Source organism: Balaenoptera musculus, chromosome 9 (assembly GCF_009873245.2).
Source record: "Balaenoptera musculus isolate JJ_BM4_2016_0621 chromosome 9, mBalMus1.pri.v3, whole genome shotgun sequence".
NCBI classification, from domain to species: domain Eukaryota; kingdom Metazoa; phylum Chordata; class Mammalia; order Artiodactyla; family Balaenopteridae; genus Balaenoptera; species Balaenoptera musculus.
The window spans coordinates 13,741,120-13,761,686 of record NC_045793.1 but is presented as its reverse complement, the minus strand read 5'-3'; the positions used below and the strand labels follow the sequence as shown (position 1 = coordinate 13,761,686).

General features: G+C 50.0%; 1 protein-coding gene across 1 annotated transcript in view; it reads left to right on the top strand.

The window, feature by feature from the left end:
* Positions 1–20,567, top strand: part of TMEM178B (transmembrane protein 178B) — a 354,285-nt gene that overhangs the window by 93,700 nt on the left and 240,018 nt on the right. The gene's annotated exons all lie outside the window — the stretch shown is intronic.

The window sequence follows — 20,567 nt, the reverse complement described above, 5'->3', positions numbered from 1 at the left end:
GTAATAGAGTGAGATTCTGGAGGGCATATCTCCTCCATCATCTTACACAGTTGCTTGGGGAGCGTTTGTTGACTGACTTGTACCTGATTGGAGTGGGTGCTAGACCTGCAGTTGCTTTATTGTTTTGGTTTAGGTTTTAGGCATGGATTAGCTTATCCTGATTTTCACGGTCCTTCTTCCCCCACTATTGTTCTTTAGGGACTCTCAAATTCCTCCTAGTGGGTTCAGGAAGTCCTAGAGGTGTCTGATGTATATTTCCAAACGTTCTTGGCTCTTGGCTACCTGGAGGGCTCTCGATTCATTCAGAATGTGTCAAGACCTGTTCTCTCCGCGAGCGACACCTGCCCTACAGCCTCTTCTGCTCCCACCGCTGGGCTCTCCTGCTGCTGCTCACGTCTGATGAGTGGGAGCCTCTGCCCTCCTAGTCTGTTCCAGACTTGGGCTGGTCCAGCTTGCTGTGCACCCTGATTCCCCAGGAGCATGGCTCTTGGTTGTCATTTCACTGGAGAGGGAAGAACCGCTCCGCCTGTTTCGTGGGTCACCAACACGCGCTGCCTTGTGTGTGTGGCAGTGTCTTTCTTACAGGAGCTTTTGGCATTTGGCTCTTCCATTTATTTTGTTAAAGCTCTCTTTCCTAAGGCTCTGGCACAAATCCTGGGAGCCGGGAGCCAGTAGCCTGGGGACTCCAGAGCAACACATCCTGCTGCATTTGGAATCGCCCTCCCCACACGCTGAACTGTTGTCCTTGGACCAGGCTTGTGCACAGTGACCCTTCCCTCAGGATGAATATTTTCCCGGTGGTCTCCTTGGTCCCTGGTGCAAATAAACTTCTGGAAAGCTCAGAGAGGGGAAGAGACAGGTAATTCTGGGACTAGACTGCAGATACTCTGAATTCCAATCGGTACCTCTCCTGTTCTGCAGGGCATCTGCCCTACTGACCCTCCAGACGTCCCCAGACATGTCTGTTGCCCCATGCAGTCACGGCTTAGGCTGTTACCATGGTACTTTCAGTGCTTTTCTGGGGAGCTGATGTTTAACGCCTCATTCATGAGCCACATCCAAAGAGGGTCTTAATTATGACATTAAATGTGAACTTTGGTCCTTGATCAGCTTCTCCTGAGAATTCTTTCCTTTTGAAAGTTCAATTTTTAACCTTTTAGATCCTTAATAACTTGGTCTTCTTTCTGTCCCACTGTGACTTGAAACTATTAAAAAAAAAAAAGAAAAAAAAAGAAAAAAGAAAAACAGGGTTGGGGGGGGTTGACCTATGATCAGTAAGTCAGGGTGACAGTTCATTCAGTTCATGATGAGAGTCAAGGTCATGGATAGGAAACCAGAGCTGATCCTAGAGGGTCTGGGTAGTTGCCAAGAACCGAGAGGGTTTTGCCAACAACCATGGTCCAGGGAGGGGAGCTACATCTTGGAAACTGGATGCCTTTTCAGTGAACCAGGAGTTTTCTAGTCTGACTGGCTTGACTTCAAGGACCACAAGGTACTGAAGTGGAGGGGGGTAATTGGGAGGACGGACTGCAGCTGGGAAGGTGAAGAACCGGGACAGCCCCAGATCCTACCCCCTTTCTCTCGTGGCCTCTGCTTCTTCCTCATCTCTCTCTACCCAGGTTCCTACTTCCCTGCCTCCTTTATAACTTTAATGTGCGTTTTATTTTGTTGATTTTGTTTATTCTGTTTGTTTTTCTTGGTACCAGCTTAACTTGATGGTCAGCCCTTCAACTTCCTCTGCATTCCTTCAGTGTTTCTGCGATCATTTCACTTGAGGGGAGGATGTGATTGGCTTAGCTGCGGATCTTGTGCTGGGCCCTTGCCATGGGTGGCTGGTGGCCATCCCCGGCCCAGTCTCGGGTTGAGGGTCACATGGTCATATGGCTGTTTAAGCAGCAGGAAAGACTGGTGAAGCACACTCTGTTAGAAGGAAGTTTGGGTGGGACAGGCATCTGGGGCGGGATTTCTCTGGTTTCCAGGAAGGTGGTTCTCTTGATTCCCTCACCGAGGCCACTGACAACATGGGCTGCCCTCCTCTCAGGGCTCTTGCCTCTGCAGCATCTTTAAAGGAGGCCCTGAGTATTGGCACGTGGCAGCATCGCAAGTCCACTTGCATAGTCTAGAGCCCGTATCTTCTAGGTATACGTCTTTGATAAGATGTCTGTAAAATGACTCTCAATACACTAATTCCTGTGTTGTGTGTAATGGCTGGAACTGTACCTTCATACACCTGAACTCCTTAAACCTTCACAACAGCCCTGTGGAGTATGTGCTATTGCTTTTATTTTACACGGGAGGAAACTGAGTCAGGGAGAAGTTGTGAGACTTGCGTGATGAGTATGTGAAAGAGGCAGGACTAAGTCTTCTGACTTCTAGCCCTGTACCTCTTACTTGCCATACGTCACACGTCTGTATGCCGAGCCTTGTAGTTCCCTAGGTGTTATGAGGAGATAAAAAAGAAATAAGCTTACATTCTAGTTATGAGAAGCTGCAAACAACATCCATTAAGACAGTCATTTGAGAGCTGATTGTTCTGTGCTGGTGATTGTGACCTTGGAAGTACGCACACAAGAGGGCACACAGAAATTACAGGCTGCTTTGAAAGTCTGGGATGTGCTGTGGATTGAAGATAAGCCCAGAGAGAATCAAGGTCACGTGCTTGTCCAAACCCGGGAAACCCTGCCAAGAGTCAACGTTATTGGGTGGAAATATAGTGAGCTGGAGGGTGTTCCTGAATCCTGCTGCCCGAGGAGGTCCAGGCCTGGTGTTGACGGAATTGACAAGGAATCTGAAGCTCAAACCAAGGAAGTCGCTGTGTCCTTTGGGAAGAGAGTGGTGGAGCCATTGTAGCTCTGAAGGTCCACACCGTGATGGTGTTTCATCTTCCAGACAGCCATGGTGCCTGAGCTTGCCGAGGACTTCACAAGAGGTTTTCTGAGCAGTTTTAACGTAGCCTAGAATGAACATCAAATGACAAGAGAGAATCCCTCACTACAGCGTACTAGAACATAGCCAAGGGCAAGACTTGAAGAGCTGTTTCTGGGAACAAAGCTTGGACAGGTGGGCCACGGGAGGCACAGGAGTGACGGCAGCGCTCTCCAAGCAGCGGGAAGCGGGGTACCCGGGGGGCAGCCACTAACACAAGGAGCGGAGGAAGCCCAGCCAGCGGGGCGTCGTGGCGGGCAGACAGGCAGAGCAACGGGAACTTAGGGTCGGGCTGTGTGCCGCTGGATTGTTGCACGGGAGACCGGCAACCAGCGGCGGAGTCTCCTGAGGCTCCTCCAGGGCTAGGAGAGCAGCCGTCCTTCCTGACAAGCGGAAGGCGGAGCCTTCAGCCTGGAGGAACTGGTGATGTGAGTGGCCATCACAGTCGGTCCTAGTCATGGGAGGACAGGCAGGCCTGGTGAACAGGTGAGGGCGGAGTGAGTGGTGACACGGCAGTTCTGACCTTGCCCCAGTCTGAGCGTGGCCCCGGACGCCACCAGCTCACCCACTGGCTGTGTCAGCCAGTCTAAAGTCTCTCTGCGAAGGGCCAGCGCTGCTCTTAAGGTTAAGAGAGGGGTGGCTCAGACGGTGGAGAGAGGAGGGCTCTGAGGGCCGAGAACAAAAAGGCGTCTGTCAAGGACCACCAAGGATGCTGAGTGCCGTGTAGCTGTGATATGGAAGCCAGAGGGCAGAGATCAGAATCTGTGGTTCAGAGCGGGGAAGTGACTGGCTCAAAACCATCCGGAGCAGAGCTGGAGTTTCTTTTTTACGGTCTTAACTTGACCTTGTTTTGTTTTGAGCATCATCATTTACTTTTTTGTATAGGTGAAACATTGACATGGTTCAATGTTTTAAAAATATAAAATGGGGAATGTCTCTTTCCTTCTCATTTTCCCAACCTCCCGATTCTTTCTGTAGAAGGAAATACCACTATTTTCCTCCTAGAGTTGTTTTATGCATGTGCCAGTATGTACCTATATAACTACATCTATATCTATCATCTCCTTCCCCCCCTTACATAAATGTGGCATATATTATGCGCTGTTCTGCACCTTGCTTATTTTCACTTATCTCGTAAGGCTTTCCATAGCAGTTTCTAAACAGTCTGGTCTTTTTCAAAATGTTGTATTGCTTTCCATTGTGTGGATATACCATAATTTATTTAACTAGTCTCCTATTGATGGAAATTTAGGTTGCTCTTGTAAGCAAACGGGCAATGAATAACCTTGTACATATGTCACTTCACACCTGTGAGACATCTGTCAGATAAATTACTAAAAGGGGAATTTCTGGGTCAAATTGAATCTTTGTAATTTGGAGAGAGATTGATGAATTGCCTTCCAGAGAGGTTGTACAAATTTATAAAATTTACATTCCAACAGCAACCCCTAAGAGTATCTGTTTCCCCATACCTCACCATGAGGTGTGTCATCAAACTTCTGGACCTCTGCCAGAATGAAAAGGGCACCTCTGCCAGAATGAAAAGGGTGTAGATTTAATTTGTAATTCTCTTATTTTGAGTGTTCTTGAGCATCTTTTCATATGTTTGATATATAGTATTTTCATGAACTGTCTATTCGTATCGTTTGCTCATTTTGCTCATATTTTAAAATTGGATTGTTGTTCTTTTTCTTATCAATGTGTAGGTGCTTTTTATGTATGAGGGAAATCAGTCCTTTGTCTGTGATGTGAGTTGCAAATGTTTCCCTCAGTTTGTCTTTTGATATTGTTTCCAGTGGGTTTTGCTATGTGGAAATTTTGTATTTTTTTGTAGTCAGATTTATCAGTATTTTCTTATTTTGTGTCATAGTCATAAAGGCTTCCTCTCTCTAAGGCTTCAAAAGTTTTTCCCATGGTTTCTTCTAGTACTTTTATGATTTAACTTTTTTCCCAAACGAGTATTCGATCTATTTGAAATTTATCCTGGCCTAAGGTGCAAAGTATGCCTTCAGTTTTTTTCCCCAGAAGGTTACCCAGTTTTCTGAATACAATTTATTGAATAAACCATCTTACCCTATTGATTAAGATGCCACTGTTACTGTGCTAAGGACTGAATTGTGTCCCATCAAAAAATCCATACCTTGAAGCCCTGACCCCCAATGTGACTGTATTTGGACATGGGCCCCTTAGGTTAAATGAGGTCATATGGATGGGGCCCTTAACTGGGTAGGACTAGTGTCCTTGGAGGAAGAGACACCAGCCTGCTCTTTCTCCTCGTATCACAGAGGAAAGGCCATGTGAGGACACAGAAGGCAGCCACCTGTAAGCCCTGGAAGAGTAGTCTCATCAGAAACCAACCCTGGCACCTTGAGCTTGGACTTCTAGTCTCCATATTGTGAGAAAATAAATGACTGTAGTTTAATCCACCCAGTCAGTGGTGTTTCACTGTGACAGCCTGAGCAGACTGATACATAGTGTATAGTAGATTCCCATGTGTTTTGGGTTGACTTCAGATTTTCTGAATTCTGGTCTACTTCTTCTGTCGCATCACATTGCCCACCAGCTAGGCAGCAGGGCTAGAGTCGGGGCTCCCAAAGCCTGGGGAGGGGCGGTGGGGGGCAGAGGGGACATGCTGGGGAAGGGAAGCATCGAGTAGTGAGTGGAGAGAGGGAGCGGGGAGGGGCTGAGATCAGGGGAGACGCTAGAGGCCGGAGAAGGACTGGTGGGCGTGGAGGGGGAACCACACGACGGGGCAGGGAGAGACGGGAGCTGCTGGGCCCGGCAGGGGGAAGCACCCGGACAGACATCCTCGGAGCCAGCTGGGGGCTGCTGCAACTTGGGCCAGAGGTAGGAGAGAATGGGGGCTCTGAGTGGTGGTCTTTGTCTTTCAGGTGTTTACTTCAGTGTCTATCTCAGTAGTTCAGACTGCACTTGCTTTTCTGGCTGCATACCTGCCCTCGAACCCCAGGCTCCTTAGTTAGAGTCTTTCTTGATTCCGACAACGTCTCCACAGTGTACATTTGGAGTACTGACTCTCGGGCGGTGGCATCTAGTCGATGTTTACATTTCTTTAAAAGAATCTTAATGTCTTCCATCTTCTGTAAGCAGGAAAAGTATTAGTGAATGGAGGTGCCTCCAATACTAGCTGCCCCTGCGCTCCTTTAACCATTCCACTCCTGCCCCGCCCCTTCGCCCCGCCCCCGCTGGTGGGGTCTGCTCTGTGTTTCTCCACCTCCAGCCCTGCCTTTGGGGTGCTCCTGCTCTTGGCTCTGCTTTCCGCATCCTGGGTCCCCTCCAGAAAGCCTCCTTGCCGGGCTGAGGCCGCACCACTTCTGTTTTATTGCAGTGAGTGGAGTGACTCCCTGAGTCCTTGCAAAGCTAGATTAAGACAGCTGTCCGTCTTACCTTGCTCTGCCTCTGTGTGTTGGCTGCTGATTTCCGTGAAGTCCTGGATGCAGAGCCTAAGGTGGACCTGGGAGTGTAATGGTCCCTGCCCTTAGGGAGGAGTTGGGCAGCCTTTCAAGGAGCGGGTTACTCCATTAGGATGATTTGCACCTCTGCGCTCACTCAGTCTGCATGCCTGGGGTCCCAGAGGGCACCCACTCGCCACCTCTTTGCCCCCGTGATCTGAAAGTTGGGCAGCCGTTTGACTCAGCTACGGTGGAAGTGTTGGTCCAGGGAGCAGGGAGGATGGTGCTGTGCCTGCCCTTTCAAGGAGCAGGTCAAAGCCAAGGAGCCAGGGAGGTAGACCAGAAGGCTCCACAGCGTCCTCCCTGTCCACACCTCCAGCCGTACTCGGGCCCTGGTGTCTGGACAACCATGACAGCCCCCTGCCTGAGTTCTCCCCTCCGTGCCCTGCCGCCAGCCCAAACGCGAGCCCCTGCGGGCCCTCCCTAGGCTCTTGCTGAGGAGGAGTCTTTGCTGTTCAGTTTGCTGCAGACTCGGACGTGGGCTGGGCCCAGGCTACCCTTTCCCCCATACTCTATGTCCCCCAAACTGAAGAACGTGATTCTCCCTTCTCCCTCCATCAGCCTTCCCTGATGTCCTCAGCCGGCTGTGACCTCCCCTCCCCGCCCCTCCCCCGGCACCGTGTGGCAGTCACTACGCCCTCTGTTCCCTGGTGCTTTCCTGTGTCTCTGTGTCATCTGTCCCTCTGGGCATCCATCTCCTGTGCACGCAGTGGAGGCGAGGTGGGGCTCACAGGTGGTTAGAAGCTACCAGGAGAAGGTCAGTGGGAGGTGAGCCAGAGCCCCTGGAGGTTCTCCTACCATTAAAACTTGGATAATGTGGCTTTGATTTTGTCAAAGTGACTGAGTGGATTTCTTCTCGAGAAGTGACTATTCTTTCTCACTGGGTCTCAAGACTATATTTTGTGGGAGGAAAAAATCTAAAATACTGAAAAGTGCAAAGATACTGTAGGTATAAATCTACAGTTCTGTTTTCACTCTGCGTTATATTTTGGGGTCTCTCTGTCTCTATTCATATGTACAGTTCATTCATTTAAAGTATTGTATAATATCCTGTCATGTAAATACAACCACCTTCTATTTTCTTTCTCCTGATTGATGGACCTTTAGGTCGTCACTGTTTTTTGCAAGCAATGCTTTATAGAGCATCCTGCTCTTCTCTCCTCCTCGTGCACATGTGTAGGATTTTGTCTAAGAGTGTGGTTTGGAGCCATAGGGTGTGTATGTTTCCAGTTTACTTGATTTTTGTCAAGTGTTTGTGACAACTTACACTCTCAACAATAGTGTCTGAATGCTTCCCCCACCCCGCTCCCCCGTCTTTACCAAACCTTGATGTTATCCGACTCTGTTAGGTTTTGCTATTTTGATTGGGAGGTGGAACGTGGGGCAGCATTTCCAGAAAGTTAAAAAAAAAAAAAAAAAAAAAAAAGAGAAATTCCATCTTGGTGTGGACCAGTGAGTGATTCATCAGGTGAGAGCTTGGGGACACCCTTCCAACTAGGAAGGGTCCTCTTCACAGGTCACAGGTTTTTCTAAATCGCCACTCTCCTGGGTTTGGGTGGTCAACGTCCTCGGTGCTGTGTAGTTGCAGCGATGCTTTTGCTGTTGTGTCTGTGAGGGTCTTACAGGTAGGCAGGGAGACGTATTCTGGAAGCTCACTGGTGTAACCAGTGTTACGCCAGGGGGCTGGATTTGGGGGGGGGGTCTCAGTCCTTGAGGCAGGAGCAGTGTGGTAGGGTGTAGCCAGGGTTGGAGCCTAGGGGGAAAGGCCCTGACCTGGGAGTTGGGGGGTGATGCCAGAGCCACAGCTGAGGAAGCGTGAGGCAGGCAAAGACAGGGGTGCTAGGAACCTGTCTTGTGGGACATCCATTTCCTTTGCTCAAACGTGTCAGATACATGATTGCTGCATGCATCTGACACACATCATAAATCTGCATCCTGTATGGTGATGACATAGTATCAGGAATAATTATGGAGAGCTTACCAGGTGCAGGTGCTGAGTGCTTTATCTAAACTAATTCACTGAATTCTCACTCTACCCCTAAGGGGGTAGATATTTGTATCACGTCCCTTTAAAGTGAAGGCATGGAGGCACAGAGGGCTTTATTTATTTGGCCAAGATCACTCACCCTGAGAGTTTCAAAGCTGGGGTTTGACCCCAGGCAAGCTGGCTCCGGTGCCCAGGCTCTTGACCGCAGTAGTGCTGCTGGACACAGCGGGGAAGGCGGAATAATTCACTATTCATATTTTCAACTCTGGTTTTGAATTTCATTTCAACTAATGAGTCAGGCTAAGTTAACACTTTAATTAACATCTTTAATCTAGCCAAGTCAATTAACTTAAACAAGAAAATAATTAATTTTGTGAGTAGAGGTATAAAGAAAACCATAATTAATCTGTTTGGATTTTCTACTTTAATTCTGTGATCTTTAGTTTCCATTTAGTTTTTAGCTAAGGCACACAACAAGTTTAAGAGTAAAATAATGAACAGTCATCTGGGTTTGGTTTCTCATATAGTACGCCCCAACCTTCCCTAATGCTGCCCCGCGCGCGCGCGCACACACACACACACACACACACACACACACACACACACGCACAGTCTCTCTGTCCCTCTCCTTAAATTAACTGGTAAAAAGGAAAATCAGCATTATAAAACTCCTTTTTCAAATGAAAAGTAGAAAACTCAGTAAGCTGGATTTTTTTTTTTCCCCCTAGCTGAAAACAAACATTCAGCTATTTGGAAATACCTGGGCAGCTGTCTGAATTCTCTGATTTTTATCTGGTGCATCCATAGGGAATGCCTGGCCCTGGTCTTATAGAGATGCACACCTGAGGGTGGCAGAGCCTCCATCAGAAAAGCTAACAGTGTCCACGATCTGATCTGGACCCCACCTCGGAGCCATCCTTGCCCTGGCATCTGCAATGCTGGCAGCTCAGGAACCATCATCTTACTTTTCTCTGAAGGAGCAGGAATGAAGAATTTCCAGCTCGGTTTGTCTTCTCACTGTTCCTCCCCTTTAGGACAATTGCCTCATGCTGGATCCTTAATTTAAAGAATATGGATGTTTCCCTCCAGCCTGAGAGCTGGGGATTCCTATCAAAAGTGACATTAAAAAAGTGCCAGGCTGGCCTCCTCCCTCTTTCCTGCCCATCCCTCATCACTCCTGCCTGCCTACATCACTGTCTCCCCATCTCCGGGTCTGTCTCTACTTCCTGGGTCTCTGGAGAGAAAGCATGAGCTCATTGTTTTCCAGTGAAAAACCAGATTTGGTCTCCTTCTCTCCTCGTTTGTCTGTCAGGGCCTGGAGATGGATGATGCTTCCACCAGCTGAAACTGTGCCCGGAGGAGCCCCAGACTTGCGCACGGGGTGTCGGTGCTCTGGGGTGGGCGGCGGCCTTGGGGAGGGCAGTGGCAGCTCAGGGCCCTGAACTTTCCGGAAGGTCATTAGGGATGTGATGGGAATAAGGGAGCAGATTATTTACTACACCCCAGATGGGGTAATTTAAAGCCATACCTCACCTTCTCATTCTTTCCCAAGCAGCCTGTTTCAAGCTGGAAAATACATGAGCAAGTTGGGGAAAAAGGCGGCCAGAACCTTGCAGGGAAGATGGGTGGTGTGAGGCCAGCACGGTGACACCTCGTTCTTTATTTTCCTTTTGTGAGGAAGTTACTATGTAATGACACTTTTCCATGTTTTAAACAAGACATTTTTAAGACTCAGAAAGGGGAAAAGACGTTCAAAATCCGGGAACAAGGAAGTGAGCATAAAAAGGTTGTAGATCCCACAAAAGATGAGGCGACCTTTAGCACCGAAGACTGTGAAATGTCAGATGCTACAGAGGTGAGTCAAGGAGTCACCTGATAAGGTGATGAGAAGAGCCTGGGGCGGGGGTGAGGGTGGAGCCGGAGCCAGAGGTGTGGGGACCGTGCTCCGAGGGGCGACGGGGGGACGTGGACATGCGTGGTGGTCACTCAGCAGAGAGGCCTCATTTCTATTCCTTGATTGCTGTGTTGGCCTCCAGATGATGCAGAAGGATGGCAGGGAGCGTGGGAGGTCGTTTCTCCAGTGAGGTCACCCCGTTTGTGAAGGGAGACCGGACGGTCAGAGGAAGCTGTGGTGTCCAGGGTGCTGTGAGCCTGGGAGTAGGTGTGCCATGTCCAGATTTTCAATAAAGGAGACTCTGGGGATTCCGTGGACGCAGACAGGCAGCTGGGCTGGAGGGAAAGGGCTTAGGAAACAGAGGCGGGTGGTGGGGTGCTCAGCAAGGAAGCTGTGGTGCTGAGCTGACCTCATCCCCTCTGTGGATGCAGTTCCTAGACCGGTAGATGGGGTGAACGGTGCAGACAGGGTCTTTCATGACATCCAGGTACACAAGATGCGGACGTGGGCCTGGGGAGGTGGATCGGGAATGGGAATTCACAGCAGGCTGGACGGTCCCACCCAAAAAGCTCTCTCTTAATGGTTTGATTTCTGATCGCAAGGAAATGTGTGCGTGTGTGTGTGTGTATGTGTGTGTGTGTGTGTGCAGAGTTCTGCCCTCAACACTGCCCCGTCGGGGGATTTTAGTGATGACTTGGATGAGGGTGGGGGTGGCCCGTGGATGGAGTGTGTGGACCGATGACTAATTCGTGGAAGGACAGGATCACCATCCAGACGTTTCTTCAGGGGCCTGGAACAAATAGGAGATCCCACAGGAGGTAACAGATCAAACTGCAAAAAACAGCCCCAAATGAGGAAAGGTAACTGCCCAAGCCCATGGTGGCTACGTAGCTTCCCTGGAGGAAAGCACCTGTGCGTCGTCCCCTGCGTGTGACCAGCCCTGTGACGTGGCTGCCCGCAGAGCTCCCAGGGCACCAGGCTGCGCTGATAGAGTTACGGCTCCAGACCAGGGGAGGCATAGGTTTTGCATCCTCAGGGAACGACCGTGGTCGGTGTTGCACTGGGAGAGATTTTGACATGTGGCTGAACCTTGGGGATGACCAGTATATGGTGCTGGGTTCTGAGACTGTGGGTGCAGAACCTGGACGTTGTCAGCTGGAAGAAGAGGAGCCTTGGGTGGGAGGGGTGTGAGAGCTGTCTTTACATATTTATGGGCTGTTATATGGGAGCGGGTGTGTGTCCCAGAGATAGAACTGATAAATGAACATTTCTTGAATGCTTACTCTGGAGCAGGTTTTACATAAGTTGTCTCGTTTATTCCTCGTCAATCTTAAGAGGTGGGTGCTATCATTATCTGCATTTTGCAGCTGAAGAAATGAGGTTCTGAGAGGCTGAGTAACTGGCCCAAGGCCCCTGCTGATGAGTGGCGAGTCCTGGGAGCGGGGACAGGGCTGTGGCCGAGTGTGGGGCTGGTAGACACGTTCTCAGCCCTCTTCCACCACGACTAGGAGCTGTCTTCTGGCCAGCTCATTAGGGGAGCTCTGGAAGCAAACATTCTGTCCTGCTCTGATAAGAGTAGCAAAGTCTGTAGAAGCTGGAAATGCCTGCACATGGAAAAGTTTTGCCTTGTTTCCGATAGAAAACCTTGGAGGGACTCTCTTTTTCTGAAGAGCTTGATTTTTCCCAGTTTCTCTTCACAAGTGGGTATAGTGCGGTGCTAGGGAGCGGGGTAGGTGGGTTTACATCCCACCTGTGCCGAGTAATAGCTCTGCGTTCTTGGGCAGGAGACCTCTCTAAGTCTCTATGTCCTCATCTGTGAAATGGGGATAGTAACAGAGCCTAACTTTTAGGATTAAATGAGATAATGTGTAGTAAAGTCCTTCGTACAGTACTTAACACATAGAAAGCATTCATTGAACATAAACGATTGTTAAAAGGAGTTACTGTTGACCCTTGAACAATGAAGGGGTTAGGCGTGGCCCCTCTGTGCAGTCAAAAATCTGAGTGTAACTTATAGTCAGGGTATCCTATACGCGGTTCCGCTGTATCATCGATTCAACCAACCGTGGATCGTATAGTACTGTAGTCTTTACAAATGAAAAAATCTGTGAATAAGTGGACCCGTGCAGTTCAAACCCATGTTGGTCAAGCGTCATTTGTACCATACTCAAAGCACCGTCTTGGCCGTCAGGAGTACAAAGGTGAAAACCACAAGCTCCCCTATCCCAGAGCATTTACCACAGAGAGAAAGAGATGATTAATATACAAATAACTGTGTTATAATAGTAGCCAGCAGAAGTGTTGGAGGAGAGGGTGAGGGGTCAGAAATGGGGTTGGGTGGGTGGAGGGCTGGCATTTGGGAGCAGGGTTTTTAAGAATGCAACCCCTGTGTGCGAGTCAGGAGGGCCCCCTGAACACGGCTCCTAACAAGCGTTTATGAAACATTGAATGGAAAGGAATTAAATATTTAGGCGTCTGTCTGTGCGTTGCATACAAAACAACATTAAAAGGCCACGCCGATACCACAAACACAAAAAACAATGCACACCAAATGGAATGCGTTTGGAAGCATTAAAAATGAAACGTAGGTAACACTTTTCCTCAGTATGAAGAAAATAAAACATTCCTTCTCGCCAGGTCGGCAGCAGCGATAAGCCTTGCAAATCCTTCGGCTCAGAACATCTGGAAGGAGCAGGACACGCTGAAGAGGAGATGGGGGGCGGGCTGGGGAGGTTTCTCGCAATAAGCTTCTGCGAAGACCTGTCTGAGGTCCGGGAGCACTTGTAAACATAGCTGCCCTCGCCACCCTCCTCCCCTTCCTGCTGGGCTTGGGGACCTGGTCGTGATGGGTGTGGGAACCCTAGTCCCGTCTGCCCTCCTTGAACCCCTGGGACATCCCTGGTTTGCTTCCCTCCCCTTTCATCGGGGACATGGTTTTGCTTCTGATCTCAAACCTTTAACCCCCTAACCTCCGTCCCCACTCTTGTGGCTGGCTAAAGAATCCAGCATTGATAATGCTAATCTGATAATGGCTTCCCTCATTTGCCAAAGGAGACTCTCTCTACTTCCTCTCCCTTCTAAGGTGTAATTTTAACTTTTTTTTTTGTTTTTTGAGAAAATGCCCTTTAAGGAGGGGATGAAGTCCAAGATTTAAAGCTTCAACCGGTTTCATCTTTTTTTTTTTTTTTTAAAAGGTTGGCTTTCAATTTTTTCCAGTGTGTTCTTTCTACCTTTGACTTAGTCTTTCCATTTATTAGGCCTCGGGCTAGAACAGTAGTTAAGAACCGCCAGCCCGGTGGGCGAGACAGATGTCAAAGTGAGACCGTAAGGGCTCACTCTGTAGCAGGCTGAGGCCAGGGCCGGTCCGCGGGACCGACCCCTGTGCCCTGGCCACTCTCACTGTTGGCACCGAGGAAGGACGAGCAGCAGACAACACATGGGTGATGTGCCTTCCTCCCTTTCTTCTTCATCAGTGGATGTATCACGTTCCTCCACATACAACGCACTGTGGCTGCAAAATAATCCTTGTTCCCAGTGAATCTCCAACCAGGCAGTGAATCATTACAGCTGTGGTGTCTGAAACCGCTGCGCTGACACCCAGACACTGGCTGTTCTCCCTGCTGGCTGAGTGGCTCCAGAGAAGGCCTTCACCTGTCTAAACTCTCTCTTCCTTCAGTCAAAGGGGGATATTACTGTAATACTTACCTCACAAGGCTGTTGCGAGGATGACGTGGGATAAAACGAGTGTCCGGCGTATGGAACGCATTGAATCGATGTAATTTTTTTAAAGAAGGAGCTCTGGAATGAAGGAAACACGGGGACTCTCAGAAGTGGTCCAGTCATCCATCCCTGTGTCTTTAGGATGCTCGAACATCAAGAAGAAAAGAACATGAGGAACAAGGGAAGCTGAGAAGGAGCGGAACCTGCCTCAGCCCTGGGTGCTGATGGGACCCTTCACAGTAACCTCGGGATCAAGTTGCACCAACTTTTTTACTTCTTACCGTTCACACTTTTCAAACATATAAACCATTTGCACTACTCCCCCCTAGGTGGTGGTTCTTCAGCGTTTGGTCCCCCAAAGCAGAGCCCGAGACAGGGACTTTGGGGGAGTTCCCGGGAAGATGGAGAAGCCAATGGATGGCTCGGTGCTGAGCTGGTTCCTGCTGTGAGCGTCACTTTGGATCCCAGGGTCACTGTGCAGAGGGCACCTGGTGGCCATCCTCCAGTGGGTGGGGAGCTTGCTCTCTGTCTCTCACGCCCTGGGTTGAGGGTCTCTCTTGTGAGTATTGACTCTCCTGCACCCTTGTGGGCTGCCCATTGAGGGCCAAGTGACCTGTGGGTTGCAGTGAGGCGGGAGACTTGCCAGGGACCTGACGTGGGTGCCGTCAGCATGCCCGGGAGCACTCACTGCAGCTGCGGCCGGAGTCCGAGGTGGGCCAAGAGCACCGAGAGCCATGGCTCTAGTCCTGCCCACAAAGGTCCCAGACTGACTTCAGGGCGTCGTGCAAACATGGCTCCCGGACGGGCATCTGAGCCTGGTGCTGCGTTGCTGGCGGCTCCCCGATATGGCTACGGAGAGGAGGCCAGCACATACTTGGGGCCAACTACTTCCTTTACCTTGTATGATCAAAGGACAGACCCTGGTGTCTATTCCCCACTCATCCAGATAGGTATTGCCTGCCTGGCCCTGGGGGTAGAAATGCAAACAAGAGACCTGGTTTCTGGGTTTGAGGAGCTCACAGTTGAGCGATAGAAACTGCTCTTTGAATAAGAAAGGATTTGGGGTCAAAGGAGTCTGGGGAAGTCTGCACGCCATACCTGTCCCCTTTAGGGGAGTTACGGTGTACATTAAGAACTCTTAAAGTCCTGCAGTAAGTAAACCTTTTAAACATTGTTGAACCCAGTTTTTCCTAAATACGTTTGACCATCGCATACCCAGCCGGCATCACTCCACTTTTAAAGTGAGAGCTGGGGAGGGGGTCCCATGTTCTGGTTCTTTCTCAGGCCCACGCTGATCAGCACCAGATATGCTCGTGAAGTTGCAGGGTTGCCTTTACAGCACACCCTCCCCCCTCCCTCATGAGCTGCTGGGGTCCTCACGCCGTTCTCAGCCTCTTTTCTCTAGGGTCCCTCTGCTGCAGAGGGTCCCTCAGGAGGAAGGGGATTTCAGAATCTCATCCACACCTAGGCACTAGTGACTCAGAACTACCCTCTTTGGACTTACTTTAAAAGAGCTTTAAAAATAGGTACCTAAGAGAACAGTGTCTGACCCAAAGGAATGATTCTCTAATGCATGAATATAAGTACTGTGGCACCTGTTTAGGGAAGATAAGTTTAGATGGTGTGGGGATGGGTCCTAGCACTGCCTCTGAAATCACCCTGCCTAAGAAGGTTTCCACTTAATATACATAACTGTGGAGTAATAGACTCCTTCTACAGCTACTTAGGAAACCAGGTCTTGCTGATAGCAGATGCGCGTGAAAGGAATATCGCCTGCTGGTACCATTGTAGAGCATGACGAGAATCCAGAGTTCATTGTGTACACTGTCTCTGCTGCCCCCTCCAGTCTGTTGCCTCATATGCCCAGTGTACATCAGGGCTCTTGTGCTACCAGCCTCCTAGGGGTATTGCATGTGAAATTTCTCTCTCTCCCTCTCCCCACCCCCCTGCCTCTGTGTGTGTATAGTGTGATATAAACATTGGTTGCTGATACTATTTCTGATTTCCTGTGGTCTTGCCCCCTTAGAGTAAGTAGTCTTAGGGCAGCAATTCATAATAACTGGTATTTATTGAGCACTTACTATGTGCGGGAAGTACATTAGTATTTAGCATGAATTATTACACTCATGCCTTGGGTCTTAAAGGATTTGAAAGGCAGAAAAAGGATAGGAACCATCTCCCCCTGTTCCTTGTTCCTGGGTCTCCCTTCGCCACTGAAGACCTCGAGAGGTGGCGGTGGAGGAGAGGAGGAAGGTGCTAGCAGCAGACTAAGGGAAGCTGGAGTGAGGTTTTAGAAGGGGGGAGGGCCGGGGAGATGTGAAAGGAAAGAGAAAGAAGGGGAGCGTGAGCTGGATGCTTGTGTTTGCCCCTTGGGTCCAGTCCCCACCTTCACCTGCTCTGTGCTCAGAGGCTGCCCCCCTGCGCCAGGTGGGTTCAGGAAACGGGGGGGAAACCGGCAGGGAATGAGGGTAGGAGGAGTGAGAGGTTGGGTGCTTATTCCCTGCCCCTCACACAGGTTGGCTGTGACCCCCTGCCGAAGCCTGCACCACCTCTCCAGGTTCCGGTGAGGCTCCCCCCTCCGCCTTTCCGGGTCTCGGTGTTACACCACATCCTTGTGTTGCCAGCCCCAGGGCCCTGCACCACCCTTGGCTGGTCTCTTTACACTCTGTGCTCAGCTTTGTGAGTTGTCCCTTTTGGAAACTCCTCGGTTACCCGTTTGGGTATCCTGTCTCCCTGGGACCCTGACACGCAGATAGGAGGGTCCTCAGCTCAGAGGGCAGAGCATGGCTGAAGGTATAAAGTCCCAAGGGGCCCACAGGAGGGGCCACCCCTGCTGCCTCGCTGACCAGTTTTCTGGTCCCCCAGCTGAGGCTTCCGGAGCGGGAAGCTCATGTCTCTGGGCTGGAATGCAGGAGGTGGGGAAGGTCATGGGCTTCTCCGTTGCCTTCCGGGTCGCCCCTCTAACCCGTTCTTTGCAGGCGAATCTGTTTGTATTGGGAAGCCCACATTCTGGGCACACGAATTTGGTGCCCAGATGGCGCCTGAACTGACAAAAGCCCAGCACACTGACAGGACCTGCAGACACATGGGTAAATATTTTGCCTTTCTTCTTAGGCAATATTTGAGTCTTTCTTCACATTTAATTGCTGTCATAGGCAGTATGCTTGCATCCTTGAGGCAAAGCAAATAGTGAGGGCCTCCAGTGGGGCTGCTGGGAAGTTCTCCAGCCGGGCTTCCCGGCCCGCTGCCCGCGGTGCCTGTCCGTCAGCTCCTTGCTCTTGTCGAGTGTCAGGTGGCCTCTTCCCTCACTGGCTGGGTGGGCTGGGGGTGAGGGAGGCTCAGGTAGCCTGGAACCTGTGGCCACTTGTTGAGTATGTTTTGAGGCTGAGAGAAGCTGGTCTTAGCCAGGAAATCAGGTACTTTTCTCAGACATGAGTGATAGGCACCAATCTAGCTCTTACCAGTGGGATCCTGTCTTGTGTCTCCCAAGCTGGGTCCAGGGAGGATTTTGTTTGATCTTGAAATCATGGAATGTAGGGTGGCTGCTAGTTTGCATGACATCTTTGTGCAAATTAGACAAAGGCAGCCTCTCTGACAGGGACATCCCCCGCATACCCCACCAGGGTGCATGTCTGGGCAAGCAGCGCAGCAGCTGGACTTCAGCACCTAGGCACCCTCGGGAGGTGCCCTTATGCAGTGCACAGCCTGCTCAACTGTATATGTCCCAGGTAGTTGCTGATGATATTCATGTAAAAACCCTTTCTCCCCTACGCCTCCCTCTCTTCTTTCTTTTCCTCTTTATTCCACCCCAAAACCATTGACCTAGTTGTCCCTCGGATTACATTTACAAAGTGCAGTGAGAGGCTATTCCATGTTCATATGTGATCGACAAGCCTCTCCTTACGTTGTCCAGACAGGGAAGAGGTGTTTGCTGTAGAATCCCAGAGTTCTGCAACAATCACCTCCTTTTATTCATGACATTCTAATTTGCCTCAGTTATTTTAATTCATTGCATATAATAGAAGCAGTTGGATTCCTTGCCCACTGTGGTCTTATAAAGGGCGCCTTATATTATTCATTGCTTTCTTCAAAGCACGTGTTCTTGGTGCCCGCCCTGTGCTGGTGGCCAGGGAGATAAAGATGAATGAGTAAGACAAGTCCCTGCCCTTGAGAAACTCATCATCCAGTGGGGGAGTGAGGTGTGTAAATAGATAAATCACAGCCCATTGGTGTGCTGGTTGCAGCAGGACAAAGAGCATAGGGAGGGAGAAGGAGGGGACGTTGAATGCCTACTGCTGTGTGCCGTCCTAGATGCAGGAAGGCTTTGCCGAGGAGCTGGAGGTGTACCAGGTGAAAGAAAGGCAGGGAGGAGAGGAGGGACAGAGCCGTGAGCGGATAGGGCATTATCAGGGCAGGGTGGAGGCGAGGGGGGCGCCTGGCTGGAGCCTAGGGTGTGTAGTGGCTGGGGCCCAATGGGGGCTGGGACTTTCCGCCGGGAGTGTTGGGTTTATCCCGTGTGTGAAAGAGACTGCATTTTCTGGAGCGCAGTCCGAGCAGTGGTGTGGGGGCGGCCTGGCTGGGGAGACTCCCATCAGACGATCCTGAGTTCTATTCCTGGCACTGGTACTCCCTTGGGCAAGTCACTTCATCTTCTTGAGCCTCCATTTTCTTATTCGTAAAATAGGGGTGATGAGCATCAGAACTTCTGCTTAACTGGGTTAGAGAAAGGATTAGTAGGGCAGTGTTCATAACAGAGCGTCCCGCTGGTGGGACAAGTACAGAAGCCACGAATAGGTTACCGCGAATAGGTTACCGGTGGCTGAAGGTGTGGCTCCTTCACCCCTCCCCGAGGCTGGACCGGACGCAGCAGCCCATCTGCTCGTCCCGGCTGCCTTGCACACATCTCTTCCACCTGCGCCAGGGTGTGAGTAGAGTTGGAAACCACTGGTCTACAAGGCACTTGGCAAGTCTCTCCTACCTAGTTAAGTCCTCAGTAAATGTGGCTGTTTGTTGGGATCAGTCATTGTTTTTGTGCAACTATGATAGAGGGAGTGGGGACAGAGAGGGCAGGCTGGATTCCAGGGACATTTCTGAGACAGAACTGACAAAATTTGGTGACCAGTTGGATGTCAAGGGGGGAGTGGCACCACTAGAGCTGGGAAAGCCTTGGGGACGCCTGTGGGACTTGTGATGTGGACTGGCTGGGAGGTGATGCTATTAATGGAAATTGTTACGGAAACGAGGTATGAATGTGGGTTGAAGAAGCGAGACTGTCTGGCAGACTACATTTTCTAGAAGTATTAGCAACTTAGGGAAGAAGGAAGACAGAGGTGTGGGGGGATGTGGTCTGGGGGATGGTATGGCATGTGAGAGACTCAGGATGTTTGTAGGCTAAGGGGAAAAAGGCGGAGGAGTTGAGAAATTAAAAGAAAAATAGTGCGTAACGCTTTCCTCAAACTTTGCCCCTTTGGACAGCGTCTGTCCCACTGGAGGAATGTCTGCCAATAATGGGCAGTGGGCGGTTGTCCAGATATGATTTACAATAAGGCGCTGTCTAAATTACTGCACTCCACCAATTGCCAGGTTCCCCGCTGACAGTGAGCCAGGGATCAGACAATTGAAACAGGTGCCACCACTTATAAATTGAAAATCAGTGGGGTGCAAAATGGATTACCATCAAAATCCATTCAGGTGCAAAACCAAATTTTAAAACCCCTAACCTTTAAAAATGACACCTTTCCTGATTGTTCACAACGCGCTGACACTGAGTTTTAGCATCCCCCAGATGAGCAAGTGTCGATGGAAGTGTCTGCAGGAGGCCAAGGACTCCTAATCATGCCTTCCTTTTGGAATTTGCAAACATGGCGGATTTATAAATTCATGCTTTGGCAATTCTGTTAGATTCTCGAAGGTGTCGGTTCTCAAACTAAAGTGTGCAACTGAAATCACCTGGAGGGCCTATTAAAATTCAGATTGCAGGCTCTACCTCCGGGTTCTTGATTTAGCAGGTCTGGGGTCAGGCCTGGGAAATGACATTTCTTGCAAGTTCCCAGAGGATGCTGATGCTGTGATCCCAGGGCCACACTTGGAGGGCCTCTGCTCTAAGATGTGGGGCTATTTTGACAATCTGACTAGCAAAGCATGCATTGATTGATAACAACTTCTCAGTAAAAGTCCTATTGGACCAGGTGTTGAGTATGTCAGGGGGCTTCAATTTTGTCCAAGAAATCTGAGAGGAGACTGGCTCAAGGAGATACAGATGGATTTGAGCGCTTTGTGTTCAGAGGTGAGGCTGGGGGGGGGGCAGGGGATAGAGAAAAGGCAAGAGGCCCCCTCTAGCTCAGCATTCCACAAGACAGCACGTACTATGTGATTAAGGCCGAGGCCTGCTCTTCCCTGGTCTGTGGGTGCAAACTCTAAACGTCTTTAGATGCCAGACTTACTCCCTTGATACAAAAGTTGATTTTCTTAAGGTTAAACACACATGGCTACTACTTTCTTAACAAGCTGCTATCAGCCTAAACATTGACTCTTCCCACCTCTGAATGACGCCAGAGGTGTATTTTTCTGT